The sequence below is a fragment of the Aegilops tauschii genome, chromosome 2 (genome assembly GCF_002575655.3).
Source record: "Aegilops tauschii subsp. strangulata cultivar AL8/78 chromosome 2, Aet v6.0, whole genome shotgun sequence".
Lineage (NCBI taxonomy): Eukaryota > Viridiplantae > Streptophyta > Magnoliopsida > Poales > Poaceae > Aegilops > Aegilops tauschii.
In genome coordinates this window covers 269,468,361-269,487,319 of record NC_053036.3, presented here as the reverse complement: position 1 = coordinate 269,487,319, position 18,959 = coordinate 269,468,361, and positions in this window count along the sequence as shown.

Genomic DNA, 18,959 nt, shown 5'->3' with positions numbered 1-18,959 from the left:
TAGTCCAGGACTCCCTCATCCGGGTCTTCCACAATTGTAACAATTACGCTCACGACTATAAGATCTTCTGTCATTGTAGGACCTTGACTTGGAACTTCATTCTTTGCTTCTACTCTTGTAGAACTTGTTGAATTTCTTCACCATTAAGCTCAATTCCTCATTGAAGGCTTGTTTCTCACTTGATGATGTAGGAGCATCACATGAGGCTTTGTAAGCACCACTAGACTTGTTGTGAAGCTCTTCTTTATCCTTGAGTGACATCTCATGAGCAAAAATTCTTCCAATAACTTTTGTTGGCTTGAGATCTTTGTAGTTGGGCATCATTTGGATCAATGTGCACACGGTATCATATTTTCCATCCAAGGATCTTAGGATCTTCTTGATGATGAATCTATCGGTCATCTCTTCACTTCCTAAGCCGGCAATCTCATTTGTGATGAGAGCAAGCCTAGAGTACATTTCAGCGACACCTTCACCATCCTTCATTTTGAACTTGTCAAGTTGACTTTCAAGCACATCCAACTTGGATCCCTTGACGGAGTCGGTACCTTCGTGCATATCAATCAAAGTATCCCAAATTTCCTTTGCATTCTCAAGACGGCTGATTTTGTTGAATTCTTCGGGGCACAATCCGTTGAAGAGGATATCACAAGCTTGAGCATTGTATTGCAACATCTTCAATTCTTCCGTGGTAGCTTCGCGATTTGGTTCTCTCCCATCGAAGAATTCACCTTGCAAGCCAATAAATACAATAGCCCAAACGGCGGGGTTATGTCCAAGAATACGCATTTTCATCTTATGCTTCCAACTAGCAAAATTTGTACCATCAATGTAAGGACCTCTATGGTGGTAATTTCCCTCGCTAGACGCCATACTCTCCTAGGTTGTAAAACCAAGGCTATGATCACCAAAGCTATGGAAATCAAGGCAAATGGAGACCAAAGCTCTGATACCACTTGTAGGATCGAAAGTATGTCTAGAGGGGGGGTGATTAGACTACTTGACCAAATAAAAATCTAGCCTTTTCCCAAGTTTTAGTCTTGGTAGATTTTAGCAAGTTAGCACAAGTCAAGCAATCAACCTACACATACAATTCTAAGAGTATAGCAGCGGAATGTAAATCATTGCATATGAAGGTAAAGGGGAGGAGTTTGGAGGGAGCAAACGCAATATAGACATGGAGATTTTTGGCGTGGTTCCGATAGGTGGTGCTATCGTACATCCATGTTGATGGAGACTTCAACCCACGAAGGGTAACGGTTGCGCGAGTCCACGGAGGGCTCCACCCACGAAGGGTAACGGTTGCGCGAGTCCACGGAGGGCTCCACCCACGAAGGGTCCACGAAGAAGCAACCTTGCCTATCCCACCATGGCCATCGCCCACGAAGGACTTGCCTCACTAGGGTAGAGCTTGACGAAGTAGGCGATCTCCTTGCCCGTACAAACTCCTTGGTTCAAGTCCACAATCTTGACGGAGGCTCCCAAGTGACACCTAACCAATCTAGGAGACACCACTCTCCAAAAGGTAATAGATGGTGTGTTGATGATGAACTCCTTGCTCTTGTGCTTCAAATGATAGTCTCCCCAACACTCAACTCTCTCTCACAGATTTGGCTATGGTGGAAAGAGGATTTGAGTGGAAAGCAACTTGGGGAAGGCTAGAGATCAAGATTCTTGTGGTTGGATTGGAATATCTTGGTCTCAACACATGAGTAGGTGGTTCTCTCTCAGAAAATGAATGCTGGAAGTGTAGGCACATTCTGATAGCTCTCTCCCCGAATGGATGATGGGTGGAGGGGTATATATAGCCTCCACACAAAATCTAACCCTTACACACAATTTACCAAACTCGGTGGGACCGAATAGTGAAACTCGGTCAGACCGATATGGTTCAAAATGTGAACGTTAGGCTTTTCGGTGGGACCGACATGATCAACTCGGTGGGACCGGTGCGCTAGGGTTAGGGCGTAACTTGATCTCGATGAGACTGATCACATGAACTCGGTGAGACCGATTTCAGTAATAGGCAAACAGAGAGTTGGTCAGGCAAACTCGGTGGGACCGATCGCTCATTTTGGTGAGACCGAAACGTTACGAAAAGGAAACAGAGAGTTTCCATTGCGAACTCGGTGGGAACGATCGCTCATCTCGGTTGGACCGAAACGTTACGAAGGGAAACAGAGAATTTGCAATCCCATCTCAGTAAGACCGCAATCCCTATCGGTGAGACCGAACTGATTAGGGTTTCTGGCAGTGGCTATGTCAAGTGAACTCGGTGGCGCCGGATAGATCAAATCGGTGGGGCCGAGTTTGACTTTAGGTTTAGGACATATGTGGAAATGAGAAAGTGGTTGAGGGTTTTTGGAGCATATCACTAAGCATTTTGAGCAAGCAAGCCATTAAGCAACACCTCATCCCGTTTTAGTAGTATTGGCTTTTCCTATGGACTCAATGTGATCTTGGATCATTAAAATGAAAATCTAGAGTCTTGAGCTTTTGCCAATATGTGTCCTTTGCATTTTGAGGGGTCAACATCTCTAGTCCATGCCATGCCAATCATTGAACTTTCTGAAATGATTATCTTGAAAGAATATTAGTTCAATGAGCTATGTGTTTTTAAGAATTACCAAAACCACCCAGGGATTAGTTGCACTTTCACCAGGCCACTGCCTACTGCTTGCAGGATGGCAAGTTGTACTGAAGGCACCCTAATGACATCTCTCTAAGGTGCATTTCAGAAGATCAAGGGCGTGAGCTGTTGGCAGATATCATGGGGGAGATTGCGGGCACCATTCATCGGCGCGCGCCCTCATGGGAAAGGTGTTCCGCAGCGGCTTCTACTGGCCTACGACACTCCATGACGCCACCAAGCTGGTCCAATCCTGCGAGGCCTACCAATTCCATGCAAGCAGATTCATCAGCCGGCACAGGGGCTCCAGACAGTCCCGCTCTCATGGCCTTTCGCGGTCTGGGGGCTAGTTATACTGGGCCCGTTCCCTAGGGCAGCTGGCGGCTACCGCTACCTCTACGTTGCCATTGACAAGTTCAACAAGTGGGCGGAGGTGGAGACAGTGCGCACCGTCCCCGCAGGATCGGCCGTCAAGTTCATCAAGGGCCTCGTGAGCCGGTTTGGTGTCCCCAACCAACGCGGAGGTTCTGAGGGGCCTCAAGACCAGAAGCTTCAAGAAGAAGCTCGAGGCATGCGGCAGGGGTTGCCTGGAGGAGCTGCAGTCTGTGTTGTGGTCTGTCCGCACCACCGCGACTAAGCCCACCGGTGAGACCCCATTCTTCCTCGTCTACGGGGCCGAGGCGGTCTTCCCGCTCGAGATCAAGCATCGTCCCCACGGGTCTTGGCGTTTGATGGCGTTAGGATGTCTCGCGGGGGACTGATCTTGTGCTCGGAGAGGAGGCCCGCCGCCAAGCCTCTCTCCGGACCGCAAGGTACCAGCAGGCATTGCGGCGCTACAACTGCCACAACATCCACTCCCGGACCCTCGAAGTTGGAGGCCTCGTCCTGAGGCGGGTCCTCTCCAGGGAGGGCCTTCATAAGCTCTCGCCCATGTGGGAGGGCTCGTCCAGGGTCGCCCGCGTCTCCAGGCCTAGCGCCGCGCGCCTGGAGACGGAGGACGGGGTTCCCATCCAGAATGCCTGGAACATCCAGCACCTCCGCAAGTTGTACCTGTGTCACTCTCACATAATAATGAGTGGGGCTGTACACGCCCCGGAGTCTCCCGGTGCGCCATTTTGCAGCCTCGCGGGAGCTCCCACCCACGCCCAAGTGGAAGCCCCATGCTCCACGCTGGCAGAAATGGTCGAACAACGACCATGCCCACACCCAAGTGGAGGCCCCATGCTCCGCGCTGGCGGGAAGACTAGTATAAGCGTCGGACGCGACCTTTTTTACCATCCTCTCTTGTAACCGAATTTGCAGTTTCTTGCAATGAAGTTGAAGTTTTTCGCATCTTTGTTCGAAAAGGGTCGGGATTTTCTCCTTTCGGTGTTTCCTTTATTGACTCTTGTCTTTTAAGAGAAGTGGCGGCTGCCGATGGCTCCCTCCAGCGCATCCCACAGGCGGGGGCTGGGCACGGTGTGTACACTTGGGCTAGCCCAAGTGGCGTTGAGGACCCAAGCCACTGCAGCCGCAGGTCCACCTATGCATATGCCTCGCCAAGGCTTTGGCACCTAATTCCTCACACGACGCTCTCAAGCGAGCTAGCAGGCACGTGTTGCCTCCGGCCCTTAGCTTCGGGAGCGCTCACCCCCTGGCCTTGCCGGGCACCGTGACCCGACATACCAGCGCGACTAGACCTCGCTCGGGGGCTCCAGAAGCGAGATGGGCGCTGAGGAACAGCCTGACGCCTGGCGGAGGTACCTCAAGAGGTCCCGAGCCCCCGCGATCCCCCGGGACCTTGCGAGCCTCCGGAACAGTCTGACCCATGACGATGAAGCCCCCTGGCAAGCTTCACCAGCTACCTCGATGCTCCAGCAGCATCATTGTCGGAGCGGGAAGCGCACATAGGACCAAAAACCCCGGAGAAGCATGCCCCCGCAACGCAGGAGCCCACCAGGGCCACGATCGCAGCAAGCTAAGTTATCATATTCACGTCAAGTGTGAACCTTACCATTAACGCTCTTTCCGGACTCTCGCAACCTCGTTCGGGTGAGAAACCCCCATTCTTTTATCGGCGGGAGCTGTTTATGCATCAAGAAGGGCCTCGTGAGGAGTGCCTCACGAGCTCCCACTGGACTTCGGGTCGCTCGCCTCCTCGCCCAACACGTAGCATCTCGGACTGGCATACCTGCGATGGCAGGAGTCGCCTGGGGGCTGGGTGATACCAGCGCAGAGCGCTAAGCTATTGAGAGGTCACAAGGGGACTCATGCCCGAACAAGAAACGCTAATATGATTAAAGAGCATGAGCGGGAAACACTAATTTAAAGGGCGAGCGCTGCAGTTCGTTACACGCCCCCGCGGGGATCTTCATGATTTCAGGTGCAGGAAATAAAGACAAAAGAAGCGGCCTCGCGAGGGCCTCGGCTCCTGAGGCACTGGTTCTGACGTCGCGACGCATAGTCGGAGTCCCCCTCCTCCTTGATCGAGGCGCGGCGACACGACGGCTCGTCGTAGTCGTCGTCGCTCGAGCTCCCCCCGGAGGAAGTGCCGCCGCTGCTGGAGTTGTCGCGGCCATCGCCAAGGGCAAGTTCACCACCGAGGATGTTGCCGCCACGATGATTATCGTTGTCGGAAAGGCGGTCGCCGCCGCTGCTATCACCCTCCGGGCAGCACCCTAGGCGCCCGCCGTCCTCCTGAAGATCTTGACAAAGACCGTTGCCGCCCCGTCATACTTGAAGTGGAGGGTGTGCCTCCCCTTCAAGCCGCGGGCGCGGGCGAACGTCTGCCACCCGCGGGTCAGGTACACCAGGCCCGAGGAGGTAACCTCGACCTCCGCCCATGAGGACCGGTTGTAGCTGCCGTTGGGCTGCAGCCACAGCCCGACGGGTCCTCCAGCCGGCAACTCCTCTGCCAAGGAGCGCGGGAGCCGGATCCATACACCCGGAAGCCTCTCCACCCACACCACGAACTCACGAGCCGTGTCATCCGAGTGGGCCCGTGGGCGAGGTGGCCGGGCGGCCACCACATGCCTCCCCCCTCGACCTCGGCCTCCGTGGCTTCCTTGGCCGCTTCCGCGGGAAGGACCCTTCCCACGGCTGCTGGAGACGGCGGGAAACCATAGCGGGCCGCGCTCGCACCGCTGTGGGGCCACCGTGGGTGTCGCGATGGTCTTACGGGGGTGGCTGCGCCTCTCTTCGGCGGGGGCAACTCCGGCTCCTCCCGCGGTGCCTTCCCCTTCTCGGCAGCAGAAAACCTTCTCACCGGCACCATGGCTGCTACAACTGAGGTGTGGAACGGAGGAGCAAGAAGGCAAAGATGAGCTTAGGGCTCCGCTCCCCTTGCCTTCTTATAGTCGAACGGAGAAAGCCAGCTGGCATCCCTTCGCATTCGGGCAATGATGGCCCTGTAGCGCCAGTCTTTTGTCAGCCTGGGCAGTTGCCGAGGTGACGTGGGGAAGTGGAGGCATCCGCGTCCAGTCGTGCACCAGGCGTCAAGCCTAGCCCGCAGGCGATTAGGGCCCGCGCCACTTTGCACTTTGCTCCTTGCCTTCGCCTCGAAGCCAGCCCGAGTGTGCCTTGGGCCCCGGGGGCTATTGTCGGTGTTCTGGGACCGGGGGTACCCAGACTTGCCTGCCTGCGGCCCAGCGCGTGGCCTCACCGACGGCCCGGTATGGCCCAACTACAAGACCCCAAGGAAAAGACCCTCACGAGGGCCCCCGACTTCGCGAGGCGAATGACGCCAAGACCTCCCGAGGAGTGGCTCCTCGAGCCAGCCTCCCGAGGAGCGGAGATCTCTATGCATGTACCCTGCCTCACGAGGCTCACGATGACGTGAGCCATGACGACCAAGGCCAGGCGGGCGCCAGTGGGCGTAGAGGAGGAAAGTTTCCTCTTTGGAGCTAAGGAGGCAAGGACATACACGGGTTCCCAAGGAATCCCCCAAAGGTTTCCATTCCGGTGCAACGGGACCAAGACCACGAGCTCGGCAGGACGGATGTCATCGCCAAGCCCACCTCTACGTCACAACCAGAAGCTTTGCACGTGAAGACCACCTTTCGTCAGGATAAGATGTACTTCATGTCCCCTTTGAAATTGGCCATTGTGGAATCCCTTCCCGCCTAAGCTATGAGGGAAGAGGACCAATACCACTATAAGTATAGGCTAGTCTCCACCATAGAGAAAGGTCGATCCATTCTCACCCTCCGAGCCCTCGGGAGGCAGCTCATCCACTGTACTTGTTCATCCTCATCGTCCCCGTGAGGCAATCCACCACAAAGCAGGAGTAGGGTTTTACACCGCAAGGTGGCCCGAACCTGAGTAAATCTCTGCGTCCATCCCTTTCCCCACTCGCACGAACTCGACGAGGCCAAGCCATGAGGTGATGAGCTTGAGGCTGAGTCTAGGGTTAATCTTCGCACACGCCCCAGAGTTTGAACCTTATTTGGGTACGCACAACCCCGATTCTGACAATAGATATATCCACCCATGGAACACTAGGTACAGGCAAAGGCATATATAAACCATGAGGATTGATTCATGACTTAGCTTTTTGACATGTAGTACAACGAGCAACAAAACGCTCAACATCACATCTCATCTTTTGCAAGAAATGTGTAGCAAGTATGTCCTCCGTCTTCTTCATGCCAAAATGCCCCATTAATCCTCCTCCATGTGCCTCCTGCAACAATAAAAGATGAACGGAGCTATCTAGAATGCATAGCTTGTTATCATGGAGTACAAATCCATCATTAATGATGAACTCGTTCCATGTTCCTCCTTCTTTACAATTCCGCATCACATCTTTAAATTCAGCATCATGCACATATTGATCTCTGATGGTCTCCCAACCAAATATTTTAAAGTCAAGTATTGAAAGCATAGTATAACGACAAGACAATGCATCCAAAAAAACATTTTTTACCCTTCTTGTGTTTAATGACATAAGGGAAATTCCAATGAATTCATCCAATTTAGCATGTCTACGGTTCAATTTTGCTTGAATTTTAATATGTCACAAAGATTCATTATCAGAATGCATAACATATTCTTTGGGCCATAAATAATGTTGCCATGTTTCCAAAGTCAAAACAAGAGCATATAATTCCTTATCATAAGTAGAATAATTCAGACTAAGCCCACTCAATTTTTTCAAAAAGTACGCAACAAGTTTACCATCTTGTAATAACACACCTCCTAATCCAATTCCAATAGCACCACATTCAAGCTCAAAAGTTTTCTAAAATCAGGAAGCTGGAGTAAAGGAGCATGTGTCAACTTATCTTTCAATAGAGTGAAGGCTTCTTCCTGTGCGGTAAACCAAACAAAAGGCACATCCTTCTTTGTAAGCTCATTGAGAGGTGCAGCAATGGTGCTGAAATCCCTCACAAAACGTCTATAGAAACCAGCGAGTCTAGAAAAAACTCCTCACTTGTGTGATGGTTTTGGGCTGCGGACAACTCTCGATAGCTTCAATCTTGGCTTTATCAACTTCAATTCCCTGTGGAGTAACAACATAACCAAGAAAAGATACTCGGTCAGTGCAAAAGGTGCACTTCCCAAGGTTACCAAACAAACATGCATCGTGTAAAGCAAGAAAAACAGCACGTAAATGTTCCAACTATTCCTCCGAAGATCTGCTATATCATCAAAATAGACTACTACAAATCGTCCAATGAAAGTATGTAAAACTTCGTTCATTAATCTGTAGCGACCCGACCTCAGACGGTCAAGCCTCTGTGTATCTGTGCCATCCCTGGATCAGTATGCTGGCACACACAGTACATCAATGTATATATCAAAGTGCAATCACATGTATAAATAACGTAAAATTGATATATACCTTATAAGTCTTAGCGGAAACAATCAACGTGTGTGGAGTCCCATCAACACCATCGGCAAGTTGAGTGTAGACCGTAACCCTGTATCGTAACTCTTACTCGTCGAGGAAATATCTGCAACATGATACGTTGCAGTTTTGTAGGTCAGTACATTGAATGTACCGGCAAGATCGCTCTAAGAAAAACTGATGATAAAACTATACTATATGCAATATGGCTTTGTGGATCTGTGTCTGAGTTTTTTTTGCATAAAACGTGGTTTTATTTTCCCTACATCAAAGGATTATCAGGAGTCTGTACTACGGAATTTCCTATCATGACATGGTTCCGCCAACCAATGTCTCATCACCCAAATCATCATAAGTTGCCCACAATTAAATTATCAGTCCGGTGTTGAGAGTTCCAAGATAGATCCAAGTCCAGAGGCTCAAATTGTTCCTAGCCGGGGACACGACTAATCGATTAGGTTTTAACCCTCTGTAGAGGTTTTTACACTTTACCTGCAAGATTCGATCCCTCCCTTTTCGTCCTCGCACTTCAAATCGTTTGAGAACAGGACGATCGAAACATGGTCTTCCGAAGAGTTCTTCTGACCACTGTCCGGTGCTCATCGAATCCTACCGTGGTTCTACATCTGCTAGCACCGTCCCAGCCAGAGTCACCACTAGGGTCAACGAAGCCAGAGCCCATAGTGAATTGCGGTTGCACAGGTAAACTTCCATGCATGAAGTATTCTTCCGTCTCTTTGAGCCTGGGTGGAGCTTTCCGCATGATATCACGTCGCTTCTCCGGAATAACCGAGTATTGGACGCACCAATGTACCCTTCCTAACCATTCTCCACCCAGAGGTATATTAAATTCTTGTCTTGAGTTTTGAAGTCTTGGCCTTGAAGATGCAGTCCTTGCAGATGCCATCATGGAGTTGTCGTCATTGACGTAGAGTTCTTCATACAGACACCACTCCCGAGCACTCATACCAACCCCGTCTACGGTAGCATAGCATTAAAACTATATAGCGTCCCGGGCTTGGTAACAGGGTGATGGGTTCCTACCTCATGCATTCTACTCAATTACAAGAATTCAGTATAACTACTGGAGGGATTATCAATAGTGACACTAAATACAATAAAAACATAGGCATGAAAAGCATGGTCAAAGTGAACTTGCCTGGTAAGTTGATGAAGATAATAGCGCTCTCGAAAATAACTTGATATTATTCGTCACTCCGGTGAAAATCTATATTAACATACATAGCATTCATATAAGCAAACAATTCTATCACTCAAAAATAACAACTAAGTCAACAAATAAAACATAGTAATAAACTCAAATGAACTCCAAAGAAACTTCAAGTAAAAGAAAAAGAAAACTACTAAGGGAAGTCTACGACTTTACTACAAATACCTAACATAGTTTTGTCATAAGTAAAAACTTAACAACAATTAAAACACTAAAATAATAAGTTAACAAAAAATAAAATGTGAATCAACTAAGTTAACAGAAAGTATTTTTCATAAAATTTTATTTGCAAAAAGAAACAAATAAAAAGCTTTTATGAAACACTAACTATGACCTAAACAAGTTTTCATACAAAACTAAATAAAATAATTTTTTTAAATAAAAATAAAATTTTCTTTGGTTGACTAACATAAACAAAACTAAATTTGTCAAAAGTGACAAAAAGAAATAATCTAACACTAATGAAAACAATAAAGAAAAGACTAAAACAAAACTATAACTAAAACAGTACAATTTTGCTAAAAACCTAATTTAAAATAAACTAAAAATAAATAACTATATGCTAATGGATATAGAAAACCATAATAAAATAGTAGCAAAAAGAATCAATCAAAAATACTTTGTAAAACTCAAAATATGACCAAATTAGTGATTTGAACAAATTTCATCAAACTCAAGTTTGAATTGCTCAAATTTGAAACCTAAGTACACAAACAGAAACTTACACAGTTTGTGAGTCAATGCAAAAAGAATCACTCAATTTGGATCTAAAACATAAAAGTTATTGAATTTCTAAAAACAGAACTATTTTGTTTTTGAAACAGAAACGAAATAAAATAAAATAAAACAAAACAGGCAGGTGCACATGGCCTACTGCTATTGGGCTAAGAGATGAGCGTTCGGTAACTAAACTGCGCTCGGCCAATACTTAACAAAACCACATGTGCTAGTAAAACAAAAACCGACCGGCTAAACTGATTAGATCTAAACCATAAATAAACCGAAGCTAAACCAATCTAGTAAAAAAACCTAACTTTTCGATCTAATCTAATCACGACCGTATAATCTAGATCGGACGGACGAGGAGGGAGAGAGAGCTCACCGCGGTGGTGGTCCACGGCGAGCGCGTCGGGCGACGACGGTGGCGGCGCTCCGGTGATCTTCGGCGTCGGTCGGGTGGCCAGGGAGATGAAGCAGGCGACAACGAGCCCAACGGTGGTCGTGGCATCGGTGGAGGTGGTCGGAGACGATCGGCGGCGAGCTCGAGGCGGCGGTGGCGTTCGGGTGGTCGGCGTTGCCGGCGTTCGAAGGGTGCAGGAGCTCGGGCGTGTGCTCGGGGAGGTGTGGTGGATGGGTCGAGGCGATTGGTGGAGGTGGTGGGGCTCGGGGGCAACGGAGAGAGTGGCTAGGGTGACAATGGCGCGGTGGCGGAGGTGGAGCTCCGGCGAGCAATAGGCGGCGAGGGAGAGGGGTTCGGGGCGTCTTTAGGGGCGGAACGGAGAGGAGAAGGGGGTATTTATAGAGGGGAGGCCGACTTGGGAGAGGGGGCGAATCGGGGAGAGGATCTCGCGATCTCCGGGATACGGCGGCGGCGGCGCGATCTTGCTGTGGCGGTTGCGTGCGGAGGAGGAAGATGGGTGTAGGTCCCACGCGTCAGTGGAAGCGGGGAGAGAGGGAGCGAGCGGGTGGTCATCCCGAAGGGTTCTCGGGTGCGGGCGCGCCGAGCTGGGCCTGTGGGCCGCATGTGAGGGGAGAGAGAGAGGGGCCTGCTGGGCTTCGGCCGTTTTTTTAAATAAAGACAGACAGGAAAACAAAAGAGAAAACTAATTAAATGCAAATGATATATAGGCATACTATATATCAAAATGTTCAGAAAAACATTTCCTAAAACATGAACTATTTTTAAAGTTCAAATAAAATCCAAAAAAAATAAATAAAGCAAACAATGCTACTGTTGCATTAAAACCCAACAAAAATCATTTTTAAAATACAAAAATGATGTCAAATTTATTTTCTCCTAATTTTCCATTGAAGGGAATCATTTTACCCTTATTTCCATTTATTTATTTTTGAGGAGAAAAAATAATTTGAATAAAATCCAAATAATTCCAAATTGAAAGGGAGTTTCAAAATACTTCCAAATGACTTTCAATTTGATTCTTTGTAACTCCAACTCATATTTCATATAATTCAAGAAGTCATTTTATCTTCTCTCGTGATAATCATTGAGTTGCATAAAGTTTTGAATTTGAAATATTTTCAGATGGAATTCAAATCTTTTCAAACCCTTTTCATTTCAAATGGAAGAAGTCATATCATCTTCACTCTAGGGTTTTGTGATGAAATGAGTTTGAATTCATGGACATCAAATTGCAAACATGAAATTTTTGGGTAAGTCCTTTTATTCCCTCTCATTCAACTTTCAAAGAGTTTCAAATTCCAGTCAGTTTCACACAAGCAATCACACCATAATCAAACAGACAATCAAAAATATTTATTCAATATAACATTCCCAATCTGGAGGAGATTAAGAAGCAGATTAAGGAGTTATTGGAGAAAGGTTATATTCGACCAAGTTCATCACCGTGGGGAGCCCGAGTGCTCCTAGTTGAGAAGAAGGATGGATCCTTGAGGATGGTTGTTGATTATCATGCATTAAATGAGGTGACGATCAAGAACAAATACCCTCTACCAATGATCAATGATTTGTTTGACCAGCTGCAGGGAGCTAAAGTATTCTCCAAGATCGATCTTCGATCAGGATATCACCAGCTGAAGATCCGAGAACAGGATATACCCAAGACAGCTTTTACCGCAAGGTATGGGCTATATGAGTACATGGTCATGTCTTTTGGTTTGACTAATGCCCCTGCCTACTTTATGAGCATGATGAACAAGGTGTTCATCGAGTTCTTGGATAAGTTTGTTGTGGTGTTCATTGATGATATATTGGTGTACTCGAAGAGTGAAGAAGAACGCAAGGAACATTTGCGCTTGGTTCTTGAGAAGCTCAGAGAACATCAGCTATATGCTAAGTTCAGCAAATGTGAGTTTTGGTTGAAGGAAGTCGGATTTCTCGGACATGTTGTATCTGGAGAAGGTATAGCAGTAGACCCTTCAAAGGTTCAGTGTGTCACCGAGTGGTTGGCACCCACTTCAGTTGGAGAGATACGCAGTTTCCTTGGACTCGCAGGATATTATCGGAGGTTCATTGAGTTTTTTTCCAAGATTGCGAAGCCCATGACGGAGTTATTGAAGAAGGACACCAAGTTCAAATGGACCGAGGATTGTGAGGCCAGTTTTCAGGAATTGAAGAAACGTTTGGTTACAGCCCCAGTGCTAATCCTTCTAGATATACGCAAGGATTTCCAAGTATATTGCAACGCTTCTCGCCAGGGACTTGGAGGCGTACTTATGCAAGACAGAGAAGAGTTGTTTCATATGCCTCACGGCAGCTTTGAACTCATGAGTTGAATTATGCCACACATGACTTGGAGTTAGCAGCCGTAGTGCATGCGCTCAAGACCTGGAGACATTTTCTTATTGGAAATTGTTGTGATGTTTACACAGATCATAAGAGTTTGAAGTACATCTTCACACAGAAGGAGTTGAACCACAGGCAGAGGAGATGGTTGGAGCTCATAAAGGATTATGACATGAAACTGCATTATCATCCAGGAAAGGCCAATGTTGTAGCAGACGCGTTGAGCCGCAAGAGTTATGTTAATACTCTCATAACCGGATGATTACCCCAGGAGTTAGCCGATGATCTCAGAGAACTTCGAATGGAGATAGTTCCGAGAGGTTTTGTTGCAGCGTCGAAACTTCAGTCACGTTGTTGGGAAAGATTCGAGCAGCTCAGAAGACAGATAAGGAGATTGTGGAGATAAAGGAGAAGATGAGTAAAGGAAGGGCCAAAGGATTTCGTGAGGATGAACATGAAACTTTATGGTTTGAGGATCGTATCTATGTGCCAAATGATCTAGAGATCAGGAAGTTGATTCTTCAGGAAGCTCATGACTCGCCATACTCGATTCACCCAGGAAACACCAAGATGTATTTGGATTTGAAGGAACGTTTCTGGTGGACAGGTATGAAGAAGGATATCGCCGAGTATGTAGCAGTATGTGAGGTATGTCAGAGGGTTAAGGCAGAGCATCAGAAGCCAGCATGATTACTTCAGCCTTTGCCGATACCCGAATGGAAGTGGGATAAGCTTGGCATGGATTTCATCACCGGATTACCCAGGACACGATCAGGATATGACTCCATCTGGGTAGTAGTTGATCGCTTGACCAAAGTGGCTCACTTTATCCCCGTGAAAACCACTTATACGAGCGCGAAGTTGACCAGGATCGTATGTCTGCATGGAGTTCCGAGGACCATCGTATTAGATAGAGGAACCCGCTTTACCTCGAAGTTTTGGAATCAGTTACACCAGACTTTGGGTACCAGGCTAGAGTCCAGTACATCCTTTCATCCGCAGACAGATGGACAGACCAAGAGAGTCAACCAGATTCTGGAGGTCATGTTGAGAGCTTGTGCGCTAGATTATGGATCTAGCTGGGATGATAATTTGCCTTACGCAGAGTTCTCGTACAACGACAACTACCAAGCTAGTTTGAAGATGGCCCCTTTCGAAACCTTGTATGGAAGGAGGTGCATGACACCATTGATGTGGGATGAAGTAGGAGACCGACAATTGTTCGGACCAGATTTAATCGGAGAGTCTAAGGAGAAGGTCAAGTTGATTCGTGATAGAATCAAAATAGCTCAGTCCAGGTAGAAGAGTTATGCCGATACTAAACACAAGGAGGTAGCCTATGAAATCGGAGATAGAGCATATCTTCGTGTATCCCCACTCCGAGGAGTTAAATGATTTGGAGTCAAAGGGAAGTTAGCACCAAGATTTGTAGGACCATAGCGAGTTTTGGAACGTATGGGTGAAGTTGCCTACAAGTTGGAGTTACCCGAAGGTTTGTCAGGAGTTCATGATGTGTTTCACATTTCCCAGTTGAACAAGTGTCATGTAGAGATGGTTGATATTCCTTTGAGGGATACAGTGCCCCTGGAAGCAATTCAGTTGGAGAGTGACCTAACCTATGAGGAGAAACCCATCAAGATTCTCGAGTTCGCTAATCGGGTTACACGCAGCAAGGTCATCAAGTTTTGCAAAGTTCAGTGGAGCCACCATACCGAGGAGGAAGCCACTTGGGAGCAAGAAGAAGACCTCTGGAAAGACCACCCACACCTATTTGCTAGCCAACCCGAATCCCGAGGGCGAGATTCATCTTAAGGGGGGTAGGTTTTGTAACATCCCAATTTTCAATTTGGATGTTAATCATTAGGTCATCATATGCATCCATGATTTGTGCATTTTGAATTTGTTTTATTTGGAATTTTTTTATCCTAGAAACCTTAAGCAACTCAAGGACCAATTGAGAGAGTTGGAGGTTTTCACAAAAAATCATTTTGAATTTTCAAAATTGGCAAATTGGATCAAAGAGTTCTATTCGAAATTATGTTTCCAATTATTTCCAATATAAAATAATGAGAGAATTAATATGACTTCTTCAAAAACAGCTAGCAAATATTGGGAATTTAATTTTGAATAAAAATATATTTATTCAATTTTATTTGAAATTTTATTCGATTGAATTTTATTAAATTAGGGAAAAAGCTGCATTTAAAAAAATGCATTTAGTCCAGAAAAATGTTCACGTTGTCCCAAATAGTAGGAGGGGATGGTGAAAATTGTTTCTGGAATTTTAGGATTTTTATTTTATGTTATTTGGATTTTTCTTCGCGGCGTTATTTAGATAAAAAAAAGTTCTTCGGACCGACTCGGCCGAAGCCCAGCCGGCCCAGCGCGGCGTCCGCCTCGTCCTCAAGCGCGGGACGAACTCCCGCCGCCGCACGCCGCCGAGTCCGGCTCGGCCACACCCCGCCACCGCCTTACCCCGCCCCTCCTCCAAGCTGCGACCCCCCGGGGCCCCTCTTTATAAGCTGAGGTTGCCGCCCTCTCTCCTCCTCCTCATTAGCCGCCGCTGCCCCACACAGCAGCAGCAGCAGCCAGCCGCTGCAGCCGCAAGCACCGCCGCCTGTCGCGCCGCTTCCCGCCGACGCCGCCCCGCGCCGCCGTAGCCATCGCCCCACCCCGCCGTCCCGTAGATCCCGCCGGAGCTGCCACCCCGTCGTTCGTCCCCGTCGGTTTTTCCCCGCCGAACCGGTATAACCGCCGTCCCGATCCGGTTTTTTCTTTCGGTTTTCTTTTCTAAACCCGGATTTATTTTTAGGTTAGTTTATTTAGCAGACATTCATTCGTTAGTCCTCGGTAGCGAACAATTTTTGTTCGTTAGTTTTCCGTATCGAACGTTCGTTCGTTAGATTTTTCTTTTTTCTGTTTAATTTTCGGCCAGGGACCCGTCCATAATTATTTTTTCTTCGCAGTTTAGTCCCTGATCTTTAAACGATCACAACTTTTTGCTCGTTTATCCAAATCCAACGAAACCAACGCCAAATTCTTCGTTACGATCCCCTCTTTTCAGATAATCAACTTGAACATGTTTTTTAAGGTTTAAAAATTTGGTTTCAAATAGATTTGAATTTGAACTTCTTTTGATCGTAATTTGAGTTTCATACCTCCGATTTGATTGATTCTTTTTGCAAATCGAAGCACTTCACTTGAAATTTCTGTTTAGATCTTTTTATTTGGTTTTACCTTTGCATATTTTTGTTTGAGTGCTTATGTATGCTATTGTTTGTTTACGATAGAGTTTTCGGAGTGCGAAGCTTGCTACTACGAATCTCTAGGGTTTTCCGATCATGAGCAAGGCAAGTTACACTTTGATCATATCCCTTTATTACCCAATTTTTATGCATTAGTTTCAACCCTCAAACATTGCATGAGTAGGATTGTGAACATGTGGTTGTGGTTAAGTAGTTGTTGAGGTAGGAACCTATTATCCTTTTATCAACCCTGGGAATATACGTTTCTTACATGTTGCTTAGCAATGCTCGTAGACGGGATTGGTATGTGAGATTCATGCAAGTTGTGAGAGATAATAATTAAGGGAAACTTAAGGTGGCTACTTTAATACACATCTGGGTGGAATGGTTGGGGCACCCTGGAGCACCCAGTGGTTTGCCCGGGCACCTGGAGAACCCAGTGCTTGCCCAAGGGAATCCCGGAGTACCCATGTGATTACCCTATGGAATGCCACCCAGGCTCAAAGGGATCATAAGATTATTCATGCTAGAAACTTCCGTGTGCAGCCACAAGCCATTATGGGCTCTGGCATAGTTGAGTAAGTTGTGTGACCTCTTTCAGTGGCAGGCTAGCAGATGTAGGAGAAAGTAGGTGGTACTATCTACCCAGAGTAAAGAGTTAATGCTTCAGAAACACTATGTCTCGATCTTCCGATCATGGATGTGGTCGAGTCTTGTGGGGAAAAGTGCGCAAACCTCTGAAGAGTGTATAAACTAATCATGATTAGCCGTGTCCCCGGTTATGGACATCTTGAGTATATGGTATTTGACTTATTGATTGATCTCATCACTTTAATTAATGAATTTGTTGGGTTATTATTACTAATTTGGGATTGAGTTGGAGGAACCTTCTCAATAATGGCATAAACTTGGTAGTTAAATAAAATCTATTCCTTTGTTGTAGGGAAAAATTAGCTTTATGCAAATGTTAAACTTAGAGCCTCCACCAGCCAAATATGCATGTAGTGGTAGCTATTATTCCATCATTTTCTCTATAGTGTTATCTTGCCAGCATATTCCATGTGCCGACCTACACGGCTGCAACGTATCATGTTGCAGAATTTTCAGACAAAGAGTAAGGTGCGATAGGTCGTTGTCATGCACTCAGTTTTGCCGTGGAGTTGGATGGACTCATTTATCTTTGATGCTTCCGCACTTATCTTATTTAGATGGCCTTCAGCCATATTATTGTAATAAGTACTCTTTATGAGACTCTCCATGTAATAAGTGTGTGATTGAGCTCTGTTATAAATCCTCGAGTACTGTGTGTGTCAGCAATACCGATCCAGGGATGCCACTTAAGCATAGAGAGTACGGTCCATTGGGATCGACTAGGCCCACTCAATTTTTCAGAAAAGTACGCAACAAGTTTACCATCTTGTAATAACACACCTCCTAATCCAATTCCACTAGCACCACATTCAAGCTCAAAAGTCTTTTAAAATCAGGAAGCTGGAGTAAAGGAGCATGTGTCAACTTATCTTAATAGAGTGAAGGCTTCTTCCTATGTGGTAAACCAAACAAAAGGCACATCCTTCTCTGTAAGCTCATTGAGAGGTGCAACAATGGTGCTGAAATCCCTCACAAAACGTCTATAGAAACCAGTGAGTCTAGAAAAACTCCTCACTTGTGTGACCCTTTTTGTGCTGCGGGCAACTCTCGATAGCTTCAATCTTGGCTTTATCAACTTCAATTCCCTGTGGAGTAACAAGATAGCCAAGAAAAGATACTCGGTCGGTGCAAAAGGTGCACTTCCCAAGGTTACCAAACAAACATGCATCGTGTAAAGCAATAAAAAAGCACGTAAATGTTCCAACTATTCCTCCGAAGATCTACTATATCATCAAAATAGACTACCACAAATCGTCCAATGAAAGCATGTAAAACTTCGTTCACTAATCTCATGAAAGTGCTAGGTGCATTAGTTAACCCAAAAGGCATGACTAACAATTCATATAAGTCAAACTTTGTTTTAAATGCTATTTTCCATTCATCTCCCAATTTCATACGAATTTGATTGTATCCACTACGCAAATCAACTTTGGAGAATATTGTAGATCCATTTAATTCATCAAGCATATCATCTAGCCTAGGAATTGGATGACGACGACGAATAGTAATGTTATTAATGGATCTACAATCAACAAACATACGTGATGTACCATTCTTTTTCGGCACTAGAATAATAGGAACAACACAAGGACTAAGGGATTCGCGTATATAACCTTCGTCAAGCAGCTCCTGGACTTGACGCATAATCTCCTTCGTCTCCTATGGATTGGTAAGGTATGGCGCACAGTTGGGCAGCTCCTGGACTTGATGCATAATCTCCTTCATACGAACACTACGTGTTACCTTAACCTTGTCGTTGTTGTTAAACCATTGTATATAGTATGGATGAGGATGTGGTCTAGTTGTGAGAGACAACTTCTCCACCATCTCCATGCTAGCTAAGTTGTTGCAACTCCCTCCATCGATGATGACGTGAACACAACGTTCCTTCA